The following is a 22823-nucleotide window of genomic DNA, read 5'->3' on the forward strand; positions in this document are numbered from 1 at the left end:
ACCCAAATCTCATCTTGAATTGTAATCCCCATAATCCCCACGTGTCAAGGGAGAGATCAGGTAGAGGTAACTGGATCATGAAGGTGGTTTCCCCCATGCTTTTTTGGTAATAGTGAGTGAGTTCTCATGAGATCTGATGGTGTTATAAGTTGCTTTTCCCCCTTTGCTCAGCACTTCTCCTTCCTGCTTGCTGCCTTGTGAAGAAGGTGCCTTGCTTCCTCTTTGCCTTCTGCCACAAATGTAAGTTTCCTGAGGCCTCCTCAACTATGCTGCACTGTGAGTCAATTAAACCTCTTTCCTTTACAAATTACCCAGTCTTGGGCAGTTCTTTATAGCAGTATGAAAACAGCCTGGGCATGGTGGTTCATGCCTGTAATCCCAGCACTTTGGTAGGTCAAAGTGGGCAGACCACTTGAGATCAGGAGTTTGAGACCAGTCTGGCTAACATGGCGAAATCCCATCTCTACTAAAAATACAAAATTAGCCGGGAGTGATGGCGGGCACCTGTAATCCTATCCCAGCTACTCGGGAGGCTGAGGAATGAGAACTGCTTGAACCCAGGAGGCGGAGGTTGTAGTGAGCCAAGATTGAGCCACTGTGTTCCAGTCTGGGTGACAAAAAAAAAAAAAAAGGGGGGGGGAAGGAAGGAAAGAAGGAAGGGAGGGAGAAAGTGAGGGAGACAAATGCAAATCCCCACAATAGGTCTCAGTTCTTGGGGGTTTCTCATGATGAGAACACCTCCACCACAGTGTGTGATTCTAGTATTTAAAAACGAGTATTTCTTTTTCATCCTGACCCTTGAATGCAAATCAAATACTACATCTTGTGCGTAACAGGAGAAACAGGAAAATGCTCCACTGTTGGAAGAAAACTACAGCATGAAAGTTCTAAAAGATTTTCAAAGGAAATTTTAACTTTTTATGATTTTTATTCTTATAGGCTTTTTTTTAACCACCATAATATTCACTGTGGTTTTAGAAGTTTTGCCTCTTCAAAAACCACATATGCATATGTGTGTATAGACAGACACTCACATTTGGAAGGAAAAAGTCCTGGTAACATTTTTAAATTATCATCATGAAAAAGTATCTCTTGTGGCTGCAAGCTGAATACATTCTATCTTCCAGAGATACACTAAAGACACATCATCTAATCAACCACTACCAAGCTAAAACAGGAAGAAGCCCTCACACCAGTCCCTTGGCTCTCCTTTTTCTCTGTTTTTCTCCTGTTTGTTTCTGAGTGCATATTTCTCTTGTACCTTTAATGCTCAGAAGGAAGATGAAGCTTCAGCTAAGGCCTACTTTTTCCTTCTCAAGCCCAATATTTAGATGGGAGAAAATCAGGTGCAAAATCACCTTTTGATTATATGCAAATTCATCAATTTTATCCATTAAATGGGATATTAAGGAAATAGGGGCTGCTGAAGAATTGGGCATAGTAAAAGACCTAGATTTGAACTAATTTTGTCATTTTATTTCTGACTCTGGAGGAGTGGCGACCTTTGTTGAAAATAAGGGGAAGGCCGGGCGCGGTGGCTCAAGCCTTTAATCCCAGCACTTTGGGAGGCCCAGATGGGCGGATTACAAGGTCAGAAGATCGAGACCATCCTGGCTAACACGGTGAAACCCCGTCTCTACTAAAAAATACAAAAAACTAGCCGGGCGAGGTGGCAGGCGCTTGTAGTCCCAGCTACTCGGGAGGCTGAGGCAGGAGAATGGCGTAAACCCAGGAGGCGGAGCTTGCAGTGAGCTGAGATCTGGCCACTGCACTCCAGCCTGGATGACACAGCGAGACTCCGTCTCAAAAAAAAAAAAAAAAAAAGAAAAGAAAAGAAAAGAAAAGAAGGGGAAAATGAAAAGACAGATGAGGCCAACTTATCTTCACATTTTAGAATAAAAATAAGGGAAACATAAAGAAAAACATGTAAGCAAATGTGGTATGTTTAAAGGTTAGCATTTCACACAATGCATTTATTTTTCTCACTAGTTATGTTTCACAATGGGGCTTAATTTACCAAGGAAGAAATAACCATGATGTCTTTCTACTGTCTAGAGAACAAATCAAAGAATTGTATTTCTTGAGCGATGCCTTCCAATTAAAAAAGAATAAAGGAAAGAGAAAAGCTCATATATTCTGTTGAGTGTGTAGCAAATACATAGTACCACTGTGGCTATTTAAACAATTGAGGCCAATGGAACTAAGGAGAACTTCTAATGCAGCTGAGATTGATTCGATGGTACACTTTAAGTGTTTTTAAGTATTTTTCTTAAATATTCTATGCAATAGGGATTGAGTACTCATTTGACTAACTTATCGCGGGGTGGTTGTGCAAGAATTAAATGTGCCTTGGCTGGATATTGACAATGAAATGAATCTGAATATACTTAAATGTGATATATACTGTTGTTTTGAGTCAAAAGTTTTTTATGAGAAAATATCACCAATTAACTAATATCAAAGAGAAAATGTCATTTTCTCCTCATTTAGATTCTTTTAGGAATACATTCACTATATTTACCAGTGCAGTACCTGTCTTTATTAGTAATAGATGTAAATGTTGGTTCTCTGAGCTGTCAAACTTTCAACTCAAACTTCCTAAAGTAAATCGATGACTATAACACACGACTATAATAATGTAGAACTGTGATTTCTGCACAACATCTACTAAGTTTTGAGTACCATTTAATCTGGGAGTTTTTCTGTTTCAAAGGACAACAATATTTCAGAAAAGGTTTATCACTGATCAGTTGTTCAATATTCAACAAAGACTTATCATACATATGCTAAAATTAAATGGAGTAGGGAGGGGGCTGGGGAATTAATCATACAGAAGAGAAGATGACTGAATGATCTATACGGGGGTAGTAATCCCCACACTGCCAGTGTTTATTCCACAGCCAGGGTGCCACGGGAACCAAGCGGCTGAGTCGCCCAGTCTTTGGGAGGAGTCTCATCTCAGAGGAAACCAGGAAGTCTTCCAAGAGGACCACTGGACATTAGCCAGGCTAGGGGCGAAGGGCAGGGGCACTGCAGGCCCCTGGAGTCCTCTTGTACAATTAGCTTAGCCAGTGGGCTTGACACTCTCAGCCTGTGGAACCAAACCCACAAGGGTTGTAGAAGGCCTTTCAGGACACCGTATGCTTCAGAATAGGAGCAGATTCTCAGTCCACAGATGGTTCCTGATAGAGTGGCTGGGTGGGGTAAGACTATTCTTGGGCTCATCTAATCTTAGAGATCTGGAGACTCCCAGAGGGGTGGAGGAGTAGGATACTTTCGGGGCCACTACAGTGGTACTGACTTTCTTCAAAAAAAAAAAAAAAAAAAATTGAGAGGCTATAACTTAAAGTGATCTAAATTTATTCATTTTTAAGGGAAAAAGCACAACAGAAAGAACAATCAGTCTACCCTTCCTCGTCAACACTGCCCCTCGACATCTCCCTGGGAGAAGCTGTAAGACTGCCATTGTTTTTGTACGATCCCCAGGATGCATAACGTTGTGGGGAGCCTTCACATTGCCCTCTCCCCTCCAGAGCTAGGTTTGTCTGTGGCATTAGTGCACTGAAAGCTGAGGGGTAGGGTTGGATACTCTCTGGAGGACAAAGTGCTAATGCTCAGTAATTCTGAAAACATATGAAGACAACATTGCCTACCTGCCAAGGGTGTGGCACCATGTTCTGGCAAAAAAAAACTGCAACTGATTTCACTCATCCAAACAAATTCTTAGGGTGTAATGGGAGTTGAAAAACATCATCTTGGAAGCTACTAAAGGGACAAATATGATATGAAAATGATTGGGCGGGAGAGGTCATATTTATGAATCCTTAGTGAGGCTGTTTTATGGTTCAGATATTATTGCTTTGGCTAATGTCTGAGTATATGTATACACAGATTTTAATAAAAACAACCATGAAATTTGAGAATCCACTTCACTGAAATTATAGAACAAATATATCTTGAATATACATTTTGGGTCAGGCTGAAATCATTCACTTAGGGTGAACTGAAATGACACTGCTACCATGTCTTTTCCCTACAGAACAGGGAAAGAAAGACAATAAGAACAAATGAATTGTTTAACCCTGTGATCTTCAGAACGCTTAGCAAGCTACTGTGAATCAAAAGACACTACAGAACAATCTTTGGCTTTACTTGACAGTATTGAACAGGTCTTATAATTCTATTTATCTTATCTATAGTCCTTTATTTTACTCCCAATGGCCTCATTTCCTTCTCCTTTGCTATAGTTTACAGCAAAGCAATTTGAAATAGCAAATCAAAATATTATCCGAGGACAAAATGTAATAAATCCAGAAATTGAGAATAAGTTTTTTAAGAAATTTTTGTTGCAGTGTGACTTAGCTGTGACCCCCAAATATATAATCAGTGGTTTCATGTCATTGAATGTACAGACTAAAATTACCAGTTGGCGATGAATTAGAGAGGAAACATGGGTCCTTCACCACAAATATTTTTATTAGTAGTGGTTTAAAACATCTGGCAGTTGTGTGTAAAATATTTTAAAATTCCCTTCAGCTATCAATATGTAAATTATTGCAAAATTTATTAGGCTAATACTTTCTAACTTGTACTCTTAGATACAGAATAAAAATGTTCTTGATATCTGGAACACTGCAGTTGCTTCCACTGTCTTTGGCAGGTTTTCACTAGGAGAATGGTCAGTGCCATAGGTGGTAACCATGGCTTAGAAGAAAAGAGAAGAGGTAGATGGGTCCCAGGACAGGCAGACTAAAACACCTATAGTCTCTCTTAAGTGTCCCATGGCTCCGGGCACCACACATGAGCTTTTTTTTTTTTTCCTTTTTTGACGAAGTTTCACTCTTGTTGCCCAGGCTGGAGTGCAATGGCGCTATCTCACCTCACCACAACCTCCCTCTCGCGGTTTCAAGCAATTCTCCTGCCTCAGCCTCCTGAGTAGCTGAGATTACAAGCATGCGCCACCACGCCTGTCTAATTTTGTATTTTTAGTAGAGACGGGGTTTCTCCATGTTGGTCAGGCTGGTCTCAAACTCCCGACCTCAGGTGATCCGCCCGCCTTGGCCTTCCAAAGTGCTGGGATTACAGCCATGAGCCACTGTACCTGACCTCTACACATAAGCTTAGCATATGGATAGTTCAGCTAATCTGGGACAGGTCCAATGAATACTTCCATAGTTTGTCACTTTGGAAGTTACAAGCTTTTTTCAAAATCCCCTTTAATTGCTTATTAGTTCTATAGTTTTATAAAGGCAAATAGCCTCATCCTGCTCATAGGAACTTTAGGGAAGTGTTTTACAATCTCAAGCCTTCAAGACATTGAGGCAATGAGAAGGCCTTTTTTTTTTTTTTTTTTAAGTATGTGTTTCGCAGTAGCTTAAATAGACATTTACCAGATGTAAATTTTCTCAGGCTTTGTGTTGAAGAGATTTCTTCAAGTGGTGATTGTTGACTCTAACTGCAGTGTATTTTATGGTCTCTCCAGATAGAATAGGAGGGAAAAATGAGAGTATTAACCCTTCCTCTACTTGCTATTAGTTAATCCTAACAAATACTCTATGAAACATACATGCTACACACAAAAAATACACACTGGCCCACTATACTAGAAGTAAAAGAAATCAGAATGGGTTAAAAAAACAAGGCAACCAGCCTAATGATAAGTACAATGAATTTGGCCTTTATTTTTCTAGGCTCTGGGTTTGCTTTTCACAAAAACTGCAATCAAGTTCCTGTAGGCAGTTGACTTAATGATTTGAAAACAGTAGGACAAACAAAACATGAAGCCATATGGGAGAGATGAGGAATTTATATATGCAAAGTCAACACATACTTTATGGCTAAATAATTTTCGTGTTTTTAATAATTTAAAAAATGTTCAAAGCTGAATTAATATTTTCATGTTAAAACTGGGTAAGCAGAAGTAAGGTGTTTAAGAACTCAGAGTCGCTGGGTACGGTGGCTCACGCCTGTAATCCCAGCACTTTGGGAGGGCGAGGCAGGTGGATCACGAGGTCAGGAAATCAAGACCATCCTGGCTAACACGGTGAAACCCCGTCTCTACTAAAAAGAAAAATACAAAAAAAATTAGCCAGGCGTGGTGGTGGGTGCCTGTAGTCCCAGCTACTCGGGAGGCTGAGGCAGGAGAATGGTGTGAACCCGGGAGGCAGAGCTTGCAGTGAACCGAGATCGCGCCACTACACTCCAGCCTGGGCGACAGAGAGAGACTCCGTCTCAAGGAAAAAAAAAAAAAAAACTCAGAGTCATATAACCTATACATGGTACTGCTGAGATCTTGGGCTGCAGCTCCTGGTTTCTATACTAAGCCGTATTATTATGCTACTTTAGCAATTTCCAGCCCTAGATCTCCTTAATAACAAAAATCAAAAGCATGTTATGGTTAGATCCTTTGAATTCTGCCACTTTCAGGAAGTAGCACCTCTGGTTTGGATAGCTAAAAGGAATAGCAGAGGTAATAAGCCACAACTGCACTTACCACAAATATTCCAGTCTTTTAAAGTATAAACATGTGACTCATTTCCATTGGCATTCATCACTTTCACAAAGACAACAATGGAAGAAGCCATTAACACTGCTACATCTACAGACAACAAAAATGAAACTAAATGGCTCCAAATATATATATATTTGAGACAGAGTCTTGCTTTCTTGCCCAGGCGGGAGTACAATGGCACGATCTTGGCTCATTGGAACCTCCGTCTCTTGGGTTCCAGTGATTCTCCTGCCTCAACCTCCTGAGTAGCTAGGATTACAGTCACATGGCACCACACCTGACTAATTTTTGTATTTTTAGTAGAGATGAGGCTTCACCATGTTGGCCAGACTGGTCTTGAACTCCTGACCTCAAGTGATTTGCCCATGTTGGCCTCCCAAAGTGCTGGGATTATAGGTGTGAGCCACTGTGCCCAGTCGACTCCAAATATTAATAAGCATAATCAGGGTACTGTATTTTGGATATTAGCTGATTAATTGTACAGTTACAAAAATATGATGCATTCTAGGAACTCTCCATTAAAATTTTCCTGTTAAGATAGCAAGATATACTGCCAACTAACATGGCTGTTTCCAGAAAGCATATGGGAAGGTGATAAAGAAGGGGCAAATAATAGAGCAAAACACAAAAAGACCAAGAGAAGAAAACAATTAATTCTACAATTGGGGAACTGTCAGGACAAAGATATGTATAAATTAAGATAAAGGAATGTGCAGTATGCAGTGCTGACTGAAGAGGTCATATAGGATTGTCAAAACTGGGCTAGATATATGTGACTAAAATGGCAGAAAATGTGAAGTAAAAGAAAACCTGCAAAATGAAATTAAACAGAACAAAGACACATAGTATATACACATAGTACCTTAAAACAAAATTGAAAAAAAAAATCATCTATTTGACCGTTGAAAATAAGCATTTTCCCATCCTTGCCATTGTTAGCATGAAAATGATTTTCTAAGCTTGGTCAGAGGTAGAGTAACCTGATGAAACAATCAAGGCAAAACCCATTCTCAATGTGAAAAGTAATGAGGATTTTAATCAGTTCGTGTCCGAGGACAACAGTGGGCAGCACAGCCCCAGTGAAGCATAAACTCCTAGCAGACAAGAAGCTTCCTGAGGGCAGCTATAATTTATTGTTTACATGGAGGCCTAGCAGAGTCCTTTTCATACTGTAAGTGTTCTATGAATGTTTGTTGAATTAACTTCTACTTAAGTAGCTCTCTTTTCTAATCAGCCTTAGTAATCAAGTAGTTTATTTAAAAAAAAAAAAAAAAAAGTCCAAGTATTTTGGAAGTCAATTTTGTAGCAGCAAATTCGGGATGGGACCAATGACCTACAAATTGAGCTGCAGCAAAATATTGGCTGGGAACAAAGTCGATCCTAAAGGTGGTTTTGTCAGACAAAGTGCGACAAATCTCACTGAAGAGCAGCATGCATATGGAGTCTTGTCCCACATGAACGATTACTTGAAATCAGTGATAGAATCTCAAAAAGAAGTAATTTGGTAATGCAAAGTGACGCTATTCAAAGCGCTGTAAAAAGATAAGCAGGCATTCTTCTAGTTTCAGCTCCAGTACCACCCCCCCCCCCCCCCAGCAAGCTAGCTCAGCCCACTGCAGTCCATAACGGTTTTGCCAACTGAACTCAAAGCCCCATTAATGCAGAAAATAATTACAATCTACCCTTGTGGCATCTATTAACTTTTCTTTAATCATGTTTTGTCTCTTCAATTAGACTGTAAGTTAATTAAGGGTAAAGAGTTTCAGACATTTCTTCTGTAGCCATCACATCTAACACTATACAAGGGTGATTTAATATTAAATAATAAATTTAGGTAATTTACTACATTAATAGTTACTATTAATAGGAAAAAAATCACATAATCCTCCCCATAATTATGGAAAAGCATTTGATAAATGTCCTCATCCATTCATAATAAAATTCACTTCACAATAGAAAAGGATATCTTTTACAAAAATGTCTTTTACCTACTACCAGATTAAAGGCATTTATCTATTTAAATAAGTAAATATCCCACAGAAAACATCACACTTAAAGGAAAATTGTTGAAAGCATTCCTTTTGTAAGCCAGAGGAAGTCAGGAACACTTTCACCAATCCTATCCAAAAATTGTTTGGGAGATACCAGTCAATGTAGGTAGACAAGAAAAAGTAATCAAAATAAGACGTGAAAAGGAAGAAAGAATTTTTCATCTGCTAATGAATATGTGTAGACATGTATTAATATAATATTCAAATGAATCATAAGGATTAAAAGTCTAAGTTTTCTGTCTATAAAAACCAACATACAAACGTACATCTCTTGGCCAGGCGTGTTGGCTCATGCCTGTAACCCCAGCACTTTGGGAGGCCGAGGCGGGTAGATCACGAGGTCAGGATCGAGACCATCCTGGCTAACACAGTGAAATCCCGTCTCTACTAAAATTAGCAGGGCATGGTGGCTGGTGCCTGTAGTCCCAGCTGCTTGGGAGGCTGAGGCAAGAGAACGGTGTGAACCCGGGAGGCGGAGCTTGCAGCGAGCTGAGATCGCGCCGCTGCACTCCAGCCTGGGTGACAGAGCGAGACTCCATCTCAAAAAAACAAAAACAAAAACAAATGTACATTTCTTGTATTTTACAGGAACAATTAGAAAATGTCACTTTATGCACAAAGATTTGCAAAATTTAAAAACCCAGATAATACCATATACTGACAAGGATATAAACAAATGGAAATTCTTATCTACTCTGGGAAACTTCTTGGTAGTACCTAATAAGGTTGGATATGCCTATATCCTACAACTCTTTCTATTCTTAGGTACATACCATTGAGAAATGGTTGTACATATACAAATGTTACATTCATTAACATTCATAGCATCAGTGTTTGTAATATCCAAACAATGAAAACAACCCAAATGTCCATCAACAAAATGAATAAATCAATTGTGATACACTCAATATGATGGAATATTATACAGCAATAAAGATGAATAAACCATAGCCTCAGAGATGAGTATGGATGAATCTCAAAATAATAACGAACAAAAATAGAAAACCACAGAAGAATGCATTTAATATGATCCCCAATTTATATAAAGTTAAAAATATAAGACGGCTATTACATATATTATTTGGAGATGTATACATGGGTGGCAGAAGTATTGAAAAGCGAAACAAAAAAACAGGCAACACAAAATTCAAGGCAGTAGTTACTTCTAGGTGGGGAGGCAGAGGATTCATGCAAATGAGAGACTCAGAGAATAATACAGCACAGGGAGTTTTCTATTTCTATTTCTTAATGTGGGTAGTGGAGACATTGTGATTTGCTCTAATACTACTCTTTAAACTACAAACATTTTACCTCTTTTATATATCACAGAAAAGAAGGAAGAAAGGAAAGGGAACGAAGGAAAGGAGGAGGGAGAGAGGGGGATAGAAAAAGGAAAGATAAAAAAGGATAATTATAAAATCCTCGGAATGCTAAGGAAAAGAAGTAAGCTTGCCATGGGACTCTTTTAAATGAAAGTACACATACTTCTACAAACACTACTGTAGCAAGAAATATGTGCAACACAACCGCAAGAGGCTATAACAACACAGCACACTTAGGGCTGAGATTAGACTCCTTTCACTAAAATTGATGAGTCATTTGTCATAATACAGATGTTTTATGGCTGAAAGGAATGACTGAAAACACTGGTATTTTCTTATGTAAAAAACAAGAGTTTCTCTAGATTAAATTTCCTCTAAAATTTTTAAGTACTAGGTTGAAAACCAGAGGAATCTACTTTCACTTTTCTTCAATTATTTGCAATAAAACAAGAATATCTATCAGACCATGGGGAAAATCTTTTTCTCCCACACTCTGGAAATCTAAAAGGTACTACTTTTATGTACTACCATCTACCATAATTAAGTTTAATCTAAATTGCGCTATTGAGAGGTGAAAAAGGCAATTAAAGTGTCAACACTCCCAAGGCCAGCCAAACAACCTTTTGGCAAATGCTAATATAAATGTTTTCATAACCTATGTTTTTTAAGGTCACTATTCAGATTCCATAGTTATACATATCTCTGTTTTCAGAGACTTTATTTCTCAGGTTTTGAAGGGCTGGAGAATGTTACTCAAACATAAGGTCAGTAAAGAAATTTGAAGCTTAGAAATCTCCTATAATGCTACAGAGCTGTAGTCTGTAGCAGTACTACAGGGCACTGCTCACATGCAGCAAGCAAAGGTGGGGCATGGGGAGGAGGAAGAAAACAGATCCAGAGACTGTATGCAGAGCATCTGTTCCAGCAACCCAGTTGTGGGCCTTCTCCTGGACCAGTAAAACTCCATCTGGTATGGGAAGCTAACTGTTCCCCAGGTGGTGTGCCCACCTGTCAACTGACAGTTGGGCTTGTGCCACTGAGAATAAGGGCAGACACATTTTGGCACAGGACTTTGGAGCGTTTCTTTAACTTAATGGCTGAGCAAGACTTGAGATGAAGAGATGAGGAAACACAGAAAAAAAAAAATGCAATGGGCCCTGCTGGTCCCAGGCATCAGCTAGGGAATCTAGGTCACGCCTAGAACAGGCGTCTGATGGGGTATGCCACAGAGGGCGGAGACTGACAGGGAACAGTGCCAGCCTCTGCCTTTTTGGGCTTGCCAGCCCTTGGCAGGGATTCTGGAAAACGAGACATCCCAAGTCAAACGCATTTCTGCACATTCCTCTCCCTCTCCTGCCTCTCGCTACTTACATGTGGCTAATAGACAGACTGCTCAAACTGAAAACATACACACACCCCCCCCCCACCACCACCACCAGGATATGGAATCTATACACGTTCATTCCAGAATGTTTAGGTTGAAAATACACGTACAAATATAGTCTCCTGGTGAAGCTCTGTGCTGTGTATTTATTCCAAGTGATGTCCAAAATCTTTCTGGAATTCTTTTGGCATCTGGGTTTAGAATCCTTGGCATATTCTTGTCAATACCCTCAGTGACAAAAGATGTTTTGTTCTAAAGCGTACATTTTATTTACCAGGCCTATGGAATTAGATGCTCCATCAATCCATATTGAATATAAGAATAAATGGATGGATGAAACAAATACATACCTATAGTTCTTAGACAAATTCCTAATTAAATGGGTGACCAAGCATGGAATGTACAATTTTTTAATTTAAAAAAAACAAACAAAAAATAAAAAATAGAGATTTTCTTGTATGGCTCATATGGTAGAATCCAGAAGACCATTTCAGTGGAAGAAAAGAGACCGCTGAAATAACCAGAGAACCACTCAAGGTGATCCTGGATGTAGAGACTACTAACCTTTTAATCTTTGCATTAGTCCTGAAAGGGTTTAGATCTATTTGCTCCTTGTCTTCTCCTATCCTCTAGTCCTGAAATCACCAGGGCACCAAGCCTCAAGAGGCTGCTCTCTCCCTTACTGGGCTGGGTTTCTAAGATATCTCTGACCAGATCTTAGAGATAACTCAAATCCAGAGGATCTTTAGGCTGATCTTTATTAAATCCTACACTGATACTAATTTTCAAACCTAGATGTATTTTAAATAGGAAAAGAAGACCCAAATTACATCATTTCAACTTACCTTATTTTTTCCTGTAAAACAATATATCATAAATTTTAAAAGTCTCTGTGCTTAGAAGAAGGCAGCATTCATACATTTCTGGGGTAGCTTTTAAAGAGTCTTATTGCTTCACAGTTACATCCCATACACATACATATTATAGGCACATTTACATGTGGACATATAAAGGAAGTATTCATAAAGGATGGGTGATGAACAAACACAAAGCCATGCTTTGATGTTAAAGATGCAGTCCTTCACTGTTGAGAAGGATGTGTAATTGAATTCTTGGTAATTACTGAGAATGGTGTCTATTGTTGAATGTAGAGTGCTCACAGAAGTCTTGTCTAGGGAGTTTGCTCTGTTCTAAGGTGAATTCTCCATAGCTCAACTCAAACATGAAAGGTGTCCTGGCATTGAGCCAAATGCCTAGGCCAGGGTGTTCTCTGGATCCTGCTGGGGTCACTGAAAGACCAAAGCAAGCACCCCAAACCTGGCCTGACATGAACCGAGAAAACTTGGGCAGCATTTGGCCCCAGGGTAAGGATGTGACAGAGCCTGCTCACTCTCCCTGCACACACTTTGGCACACATTCAGCAATGCTCTATTTGATTGCTATCTTTCCCTAATAGAGAGCTAGGCTTTTAGTGGATGTTCTGATTCTCATAATGCAAAGACAGAAGGTATGTGTGCAGGTCTCCAGTAAGACTATGCTTCCTGCACATAGTCTACCCATTAAATGACTGATTTGGATTTCTTGCAAAGATTGAATGCTGGAGGTAATTTAATAATTTAAGTATAATATAAATATTTAAAGTAAAAAAAAAGAAAAAAGACTGATTTGGGTTATTAAACTTTTTAAATATGAAAGTGATTTCTGAAACGTGCAAAAATGACTTTTTTCTTACTTAAATGCCACTATTACACAATATTTAAGTGATTTTGCTATTGCTGGGAAGTTTAGAATGCATCCTGATGAATATCAAGGGTCTGCTATAAAAACAGATTATCTTAAATATAATTCATGTGGATGCAACACACACAGTGTTTAAAATCCACATCCTTAAGTGCAGATGTGTTTTCGGTGTGGTCTCAGAGTGAAGGTTTCTATACAGGGTTTAGTCTGAGAAACAATTCCGGAAACAGATGAAAGGCATTTCAGATGATTACCCTAGAGACACAGTGGTTCGCAAGTCTTGATGCATATATGCCATACTGGGCTAGTAGATACATTTTTGACATTTACCACCTGCTTAGCAAATGTCATACCAGTTCATTTTGATATTCACCAAATTTGTGACTTCCTAGATCAGACGATGTTGAGTCTTACAAGTCTTTTATTTGGATTGTCTTAAAAATTGCCATATTTTCCCAATACCCAACAGGACTTCAATTTCTTAAAATATAGAGGAAAAAAAGAATAATTTTGCTGATTAAATCCTGTCAGAAGTACATAAATTCTGTTTTAAAACAACAATATTAAAGATTTTTAATTAGGAATAAAACATGGAAATTCCCAACAAAGATCCAATATAGCACAAAAATAAACAGTAATGATATAGATACCACACGAAGGTAAAATAACAGTAACAAAAAAGACACGGGGGTATATAATTCATATATGTATTTTAAGTAATTACTACCATTTTCTCTTAAATGCCCTAATAAAATAAAGCATTTAAAGAAATACTATAATACCTTAATAATAATTCATTACCATTATCTACATGGTTCATTTTATCTACCTTTAAAAGAGAATTACTATCACTTTGCTATAAAGCAAACAGTTCTGAAAACTGCCCACTTGGAACACTACACAATGACCAGGCCTGGGTCTGTACTGCTCACTACTCTACACCCAAGACACAATGCACTGTTTGTCCCATCATAAGCACTGAATAAATTTGTTCATCTGACAAGTATTTACGAGCATCTACTATGTTTAAGGAGCTGTTCTAGGCACCTATAAATACAACAATAATCAAAACAAAGATATTTGCCCAATGGATATTTGCTGACTTGATAAAAGTTAGATCAGTAGCCTTCTTTGAATATCAACTACTTCTGACATAGAGATGTGGCACAACTATAAGAATGAAAGAAGAAGACATTGTGAAATCAAGACTTGAAATTCTTCTGAGAACTAAGATATATTTTCTAATGCCTCTGTCCTTCAGTGGGCCTGCAGCATTGCACAGCACAGAGAAAAGGATTTAGGAATTCAGTGTCACTTTGAGGTCATATGAGTTGATCTAAAATCTCAGTTCATCTTTCCTCCATCATATGTTACCTGGGTCATAGAGGGCATGAATTTAATAAGAGGTATTAAAAAAACGGAACTACTATCTAATAACAAGGCTGCCTTTTAAACTCTGTAATAGTTGTTTCCCATTTATGCATAGGAAGATGCATATTTAGAAAATTTATAGTTCTTTTTAGAATGGCTAACAATGACCAGAATATGACATGTTTTGCAGCCCCATGCCTTTTCTTAAACTGTTCCCTTTTTCCCCCAAAGACCCTTTTCTACTGTCCTTTTCCCTTCTCATCTCTTGTTTGTTAAACTGATGAATGAAAAAGCACATGAATGAATGGATGTTGAGAGCTGGTAAAGGCTGGTTACAGCCAGGAAAGCTTAGGGAGGAAGCTGGATGTTTACAGAAATGGCTTTAGGTGTCATTAGTTCTGTAACGAAGTCCTGTGTTATTTCTGAAAACAAAGATAGACAGAACAGTAAGTTAAGCCCAAATCAGCAGGCTTTCTCCCCTAAGTACTAGAATACAATAGTCACTCTGTTTCACAAATATATAAAAACACACTTGGCTTAGTTTCTTCAATATATTACTCTCATTTCAGTTGAGCTCATTTGTAAAAAGGGTCCATCTGCAAATTAGCAACTGGGGTCTGTCCAAGTAGTAAAAAACATCCAAGAGAAAAAAACTTGAACAAGACTTCAAAGTAAAAAAAAAAAAAAGAAGAAGAAGAAAAAAAAAAGAAAATTAGATTACATTTTAAAAATCAAATAAAATGTTTTCATTTTTTTTTTTTTTTAATTTAGTGACAGGAGATTGTTATGGTAGAATGAAAGAGCATATGATACAAAGTCCAAAGAGTTGGATTTAGGTCAGCATTAGAAGTTGGATCTTGCATAATTTATTACTTCATTCTTGTGGACCTTAAGTCTTTCATTTATAAAATAGATAAGGAGATAATACTACATTTCCCAGGACAATCCAGAGAAGTGCCTGATACAATGTATGTGAAACATACTTACCACTGTTCACGTTAGTTCATATTAATTTCAGTTCCTCCTCTGAGCTCCCTTGGTACTCTTTACATATTTCCAGTGGCTTTTACAATATATTGTGATTATCTGTTATATGTAGGTTATTAATCTTTGTACCTGTCATTCTGTTATTCATTTATATACCTCCTTACATAATGGTGGCACACAATAAGTGTGCAAAAAATATTGTTTGAAGAGAATGAACACAAGTTGTTTTGTTAAATGAATAATGACATTTCATTTAATTTTATCCTTTATTTATTTTTTAGAGACAGAGTCTCGTCCCGTCACCCAGGCCGGAGTGTACTGGTGCCATCTTGGCTCACTGCAACCGCCAACTCCTGGGTTCAAGTGATTTTCCTGCCTCAGCCTCCTGAGTAGCTGGAATTACAGGCACTCCCCACCTCACCCGGCTAATTTTTGTATTTTTAGTAGAGATGGGGTTTCACCATATTGGCCAGGCTGGTCTCAAACCCCTGACCTCAAGTGATTCATTCGCCTTGGCCTCCCATGTGCTGGGATTACAGGTGTAAGCCACCATGCCCAGCCTAATAATGACATTTTAAAAACATGGAAGTATGCTTAAAATTCTGAACCAAGGTATTTTTCATCTTTGAAAAAGTTGCTTTTGCGAATTCGTAGATAGGCAGGCCTATCTACAAACAGGACAGTTTTCTATAGCTAAGTCTTCATATATTGGTTACTATGTAAGGCTTAAATTTGGTCTATTTAATGTTGAACAAAATTCTTAATCCTGTTGAACAAAATTATTCTTAACACAGCCAGAGTACCTGAATCAAGACTATAGGAGCAGCCAGTCCATCTTTGTCCACGCTTGTTGCACAAAGAAAACAAGTTACATACATTTTATAGCTCTAAGGCAACAACTACCCATGGAGTAACTTATGTCTAACACAAGCCAGGCGCAGTGGCTCACAAGGTCAAGAGATCGAGACCATCCTAGCCAACATGGTGAAATCCGATCTCTACTAAAAATAGAAAAAAATTAACTGGGTGTGATGGCATGCGTCTGTAGTCCCAGCCACTCGGGAGGCTGAGGCAGGAGAATCGCTTGAAACTGGGAGGTGGAGGCTGCAGTGAGCCGAGATCATGTCCCTGCACTCCAGTCTCATGACAGAGTGAAACTCCGTCTCAAAAAACAAACAAACAAACGACAAACTTATGTCTGCCAAACCAGCCAATAACATTGCCATTTGTTTAGGCTTCCATTTTTATCTCAAACACAAGGTTTTAGATTCTCTATCTTAACTAAAATCAAGAAGCTGGTACTACCAAATGTTATCTAAATCTATAGGGAGATGACTTTTAATTGGCTAGTCTTACAAAAATGATAGTCAAATAAAAGCATAATTGTGATCAGTAACTGTAAAACTGTAGTATATAAGCTACAAAATTCTTTTGAATGTGAAGAAGAGAAAATTTTACATTCAAGTAGATCACTTTTAGGTTCCTATAATAACATTTAAGCTCGGTAACATGCTACCAGAACCTGGTTATTTTTTGGTAAGCCATCTTTTTCATCTAAAAGGAGTAAAAGAAGAAGAAAATGTAAAATATACTCATTTAAGCTTAAGGCAGAAGAAGGCAGAACTCTAAAATCTAATTTGGTTTGACCAATTAACATTCTGATTGTACTCTACAGGGAGAGCATACGAGGTGTATGCATGCACACACAGACATCGGTGCTGATGTGCAGGGACAAATTTCAGAGCTACCTCCCATTATGAGGACATACATTCACAAACACACTCTTACGGCATTTCCAAATGGAAAGCATGGGCACCTCATCAAGGGTGGAACATAGGGCATAAAAAAGTACAACGACCTTGCTGGGTTTGGCTTTTCTTTCACATCCAAGTTCCTTGTAAAATAGGCCAATCATGAAAGGATGTTTAAAACTTGTAGCATTAAAAAATAATCTAGGGTCATATAATTATTTCATAAATATATGTAAGACTGAGGAAAGTTGGATGCTCCTCTATTTGCTGCGATTCAAAGGTAAGTGAAAACCAACTTTGGAATTAATAGCTTTCAGAGATCTGAAAGCTTTCTAATACCAGGATTTTCAACGCTGCAATTTAACGACAACCCTGCTGTTGGCCTTTTCTGACCTGTTGTGAAGTAAATCAGGCAAACTAATGTGGGCTAACAAGTCTTTTTCACACTGTTCGATCCCCCTGCTTCTCTTTTCTCCGCAGACATCGCCTTTCTCCCACTCTCTGTCTAGCCATCCTCCGTCAAAGCACACAAAATGGCCACTGTAACCCTGCATCACTGCTCATTAGATCACAGGTTAGTCAAGTGGAACTGCCCGGGGTTCCCAAAGGAGAGCTATACTTCAAAAATCTGTCCATGTCAAATGAAGAAAAAAACCCTGAGCGTGGGGTCACCCAGATCAATGATCAAAAGAAACTGAGAATGAAGGGGGAAAAAAGCATACCCTCGTTTTTGTTAAAAACACACACAGGTCTGATTTATTATAAGGAATACAGAGATACGATGGGGTTTCCTCCTCTTCTGCCCTGTTTTCATTTTTTAACTAGGTAATTTGTTTTAATCAGGTCCTGTTGGTTGTTAAACTTCAGACTTTGGAGAGTCTGCAACTAATCCTTAACATTTCCCCCAAAGAAAACCTATTCTAGGAAATCCAGTTTTAAGGAGGACTTTTAAATGTTTCCAAAAACACTTGAAAAGCAATAAAAGTAATACAAAGTAATCCATCTATAATGCTTGAGAAGATCCTATTTAAATCTGAGAGTAAGAGTTGGTGTGACATACACTTTAAAATAATCCGAGCAACCTCTTGAGCCTTCAAAGAAGGGAAACAACAATCTGTCAATCACGTCAGGAGCACACACAAGTGACATGCTATAAAAAGGCAGATTTCTGGGTTTTGGTGAGGCTGCAAAGATATGCAGGTAGGCTTATACCTTGTTTAATCATCTCCCTCATTTCTTCTACGCTATTCAAAGTATAACATTCTATATTTGCATTTGTACTTATCTGGAACACCTTAAAGAACAAGACTATTTAACAATAATATTTGTACATATCTGGAACACCTTAAAGAACAAGACTTGGTATCAAATGTTACAAGTGAAAATCAAAAGATTTGGTTTTCCTGGTTTCCTCATAACTAGAGAGAAAAGCATATTTTATCGGCTAAGGATTAAAAAAAAAACTTCTGCCTGGAATACTGCACATATGAATGGAAGTAAAATAAGTTAACTGTTTATAATTTAACCTAACAAAAGTTGTAAGGGTTGTGTAAGGGCTTTATAGCTTTGCAGTGTTTTCTTTTTTACATTTGGAATTTATTCTTCAAGTACCCTCAAAGGGATATAAATATATTCCTTTGTGATGAAATTAAATTTTTTTTGTTTGACTTTTGTGTATTTAAAAAGCACTCCCATGACATTTACTCTATACCAGACACTGATATAATTGCCTTATGGAACATTAACTCCTTCAACCCTCATAACAACCCTGTCAGGAGGAGGGGGAAGAAAGTAGGCAGCAACCGTTAACACTGAGTAAGACTCTCTATGTGCTATACTCTCCTTTAATCCTCACCATTCACTACGAGGTAGGTTCTAGGATTAGCCCCATTTTCCAGATGAGAAAACAGACTTTTAAGTTTTTGCCCAATATAATTTAGATGGTCAACAGTAAGAAGGACTTAAATCCAGAAGTTCTGACTTCCGAGTCTTACTGTTTGTCATCTCCAAACCAAAGTGCCAAGTTAAATATTAATCAAGTTAAACTTGGGTATATCATGTGACCCCGTAACTCCAATTTTACATGTATTCACTTGAGAAATGCTTGCATATACAAGGAAACATGTACAAAGATATTTATCAACAGCTTTGTTTATAATCACAAAAATCCAGAAAGAACTTAAATATAAATAAAACAGCAGAACATTTTTTTAAAATGCTGTAAGGCATCACTTACATAAATTTTTATCACAGAAACCATTATTGTATATTATTTAGAGACACATGCATATCCTTTCTTCTGAAGGAGAAAGGATGCAAAAATGATGAGGAAGGGAAAGGAAGGAGCTTTAAATGCAACTTTCATGATTTGTTTCTTTAAAGAAAAGATCTGAAACAAATATGATAAAATGTTAACATGTTAATGGGTAATGAATTGGATGGGTTTGTCTGATATTTTCTATACTTATCTACATGCTTGAAATTTTTCATAATTAATAATAATTAATAAACACAGTATGACTGCTTAGATGTTTACTTCATGCAATCACAAATAAATTGTGAAATTACTGTACGTAGTTCCTCTAAGTCCTCTCCCTCATTTGACTCAGTAAACTGCTAAAAATTCATACCTTGGTAACAAGTTAGAGCTTAAACTATTAAAATTAATTTTCTTGAAAGTGTTTTAGAAGTACCATCTTTAAGAAAATCACTGATTTTGAAGGAATTTAATGAATTCAAATATGGACTATATTAATAAAGAGTCCACGTTTCATTTTGCTGCTAAAGAAAATTCATTAAGTTGGCATTTCTAACCTTTTGACATTCAAAGTTGAGTAATAAAGCAGCCTGGTTTCAGACTGAGAGTTGTAAATTAGAGCTGAACAGGGCACTTGAGGAGAAAAGTGAATGACTTTTCACTGTATACCTTTTTGTAAAATGGCACCACATGGCTTTATTAATCATTCAGGCTGATTATTTAAATAAGATTAAAGATTTAAAAATTATGTAATATCACATGGGGATTCAAATGAAAATGATAGAAATACATTTTCTTCTTTTTATGAGACGGAGTTTCGCTCTGGTTGCGCAGGCTGGATGGAGTGCAAATGGCACGATCTTGGCTCACCGCAACCTCGGCCTCCCAGGTTGTCAAGCGATTCTCCTGCCTCAGCCTTCAGAGTAGCTGGGATTACAGGCATGCGGCACCACGCCCGGCTAATTTTGTATTTTTAGTAGAGACGGGGTTTCTCCATGTTGGTCAGGCTGGTCTCAAACTCCCGACCTCAGGTAATCTGCCCGCCTTGGTCTCCCAAAGTGCTGGGATTATCGGCTGGCGTGAGCCACTGCGCCCAGCCCAGAAATATATAAATATATTTTCTATAGACCCTTAGTCATACAATCTTTTTTTTTTTTTTTTTTTTTGAGACAGAGTCTTACTGTGTCGCCGGGGCTGGAGTGCAGTGGCCGGATCTCAGCTCACTGCAAGCTCCGCCTCCCGGGTTCACGCCATTCTCCTGCCTCAGCCTCCGGAGTAGGTGGGACTACAGGCGCCCGCCACCTCGCCCGGCTAGTGTTTTGTATTTTTTTAGTAGAGACGGGGTTTCACAGTGTTAGCCAGGATGGTCTCGATCTCCTGACCTCGTGATCCGCCCGTCATACAATCTTAACTGACAGAGGATGGATCAAGTAAGCTCATCTACAATTCTTTACAAATGTATGCATATTTGTAAACAAAATGAGTGAGAGAAGAGTTGTTATTATAAAAATAATTGTGGTGAAAGTAAATCCACAAATTACAGCCACATCTCTTCCTTTAATATCTTAAATATGATATAACTTTAAATAGTACATATTTTTCAGTTCAGCATTACCATGGCTAAAGAAACATATGACAAAATTTTGACTAACTAGAGTACAAATAAAAACAAGTAATGAAAGAATTATAATTTTTGTATTCCATTTTTAACAGATGAAATTACAAAATCACAGATTCATATTGAGTGTTTTATAAAAAAGCAATGTCTAGAACCTAAAAGTCAGTCATTGCTTCAACAAAATATATTTTCTGCATCTACACTGCTAGAACTAATGTTCTAATCGAAGGGCTACTACAACATTCAGAATAATTAAAGAAGACTGTATTTCCCTAGAGCAGAAAACTGTGCTAATACAGTTTAAAAGATTTATTAATATTGAAAGAAAACAAGGAGCTTCTCTGGTAAAGAAAAATAGATGTGCTCGCTTCGGCAGCACATATACTAAACTTGGAACGATACAGAGAAGATTAGCATGGCCCCTGCGCAAGGATGACACGCAAATTCGTGAAAAAAGAAAAAAAGATAGCGATAGTGCTCAAAAACATTTCCATTAACAGTAACAGGCCATTCATTACTCAAGAAACCTGGTGACTTCATGCTTTGCCTTAAAATCTGTTGTTGTTTTTTTTTCACTTAAAAAATGGACTTAATTTGCTTATTAACATAAAAGTCATTTAAAAGCCAGCGTTAAGAAAACAGAAAGATGTCCCAACTTATATTTAAAGAAAAACATCAAAGTTAATATACAAAATTAGTATCCAAAATATGCAGAAACATATATTTCCGTATTTATGGTGTCTATTTAAATAATTTACATATTAAATAAACATTTAAATAATTCAAATATTTACACAACTCCAATAAATTTGACAAACACTATTTTATTTTTTGAGACAGAGTGTCACTCTGTCACTTAGACTGGAGTGCAGCGATGTGATCTTGACTCACTGAAACCTCTGCTTCCTGGGTTCAAGTAATTCTCGTGCCTCAGCCTTTCGAGTAGCTGGGATTACAGGTGTGCACCACCACGTCTGGCTAATTTTTGTATTTTAGTAGAGAATGGTTTTCACCATGTTGGCCAGGCTTGTCTAGAGCTCCTGGCTTCATGTGCTCCACCCGCCTCGGCCTCCTAAACTGCTGGGATTACAGGTGTGAGCCAGCATGTCTGGCCCAATAAATACCACTTTAAATGAAACTATATGAAAACTGAGTAAAATGTAAATATTTATATATAACAGGAAAGAAAGTGTTCTTTCTAAACAATTTGTGCCATGCTTTGGAAAATCGGGGCATTTATCTGGACACAATGATTTGCTTTCCCATAATAATAATAACAACAGTAATAAAAATACTATTTAGTGCATATACATTACACCTCCATCTCAAGATTCTTTTTGGCCTATTTTTCAGGATCCCTCTAAGGATTATTCAGTATTGTCTTCAATGAAATATGCTAACGCCTGATGAGAGAGTATTTTTCTTTTATAGCACAGTTAACAACTGTAATTCTTCAACCAGCTGTTCTCTAAGGATTCCCCTGACAAGCTCTTATTTTCATTGCATTATTTCTTTGTTCTCCTTGTCTAAACTATACACAAGTTACCCAGATTTTCCACTCTGGCCCCTTTCAAAAAAGAATTGCTTTGGCTTGACAAATAATTAGTCCTAACCAGTATCAAAAATAAATATTACAAATTCTACGTGCTAAAATTATATTGTTCTATGTGACTTCTAAATTGTTTCACAGTTCATATGTAGAACCTTCTTCCCATAAGGCTCCATTGATTTAAATTCTCATTTATGAAAACAATCCCAGTTATTTTATGGAGCTAGTTACCATCTAAACATTATAGATCATTCTTATAAAACCCCATAATCTTATGTCAGG

At 37.7% G+C, this 22823-nt stretch overlaps 1 protein-coding gene and 1 non-coding gene across 2 annotated transcripts in view; one reads left to right on the forward strand and one right to left on the reverse strand.

The window, feature by feature from the left end:
- Window positions 1–22823, reverse strand: part of ARL15 (ADP ribosylation factor like GTPase 15) — a 455769-nt gene that overhangs the window by 211504 nt on the left and 221442 nt on the right. The window lies entirely within an intron of this gene.
- Window positions 21353–21459, forward strand: LOC117066147. Its single transcript, XR_004430148.1, has one exon. It is a non-coding gene; the product is annotated as a U6 spliceosomal RNA (small nuclear RNA).

This window comes from Trachypithecus francoisi, unplaced genomic scaffold, assembly GCF_009764315.1.
Source record: "Trachypithecus francoisi isolate TF-2019V2 unplaced genomic scaffold, Tfra_2.0 Lachesis_group2, whole genome shotgun sequence".
Lineage (NCBI taxonomy): Eukaryota > Metazoa > Chordata > Mammalia > Primates > Cercopithecidae > Trachypithecus > Trachypithecus francoisi.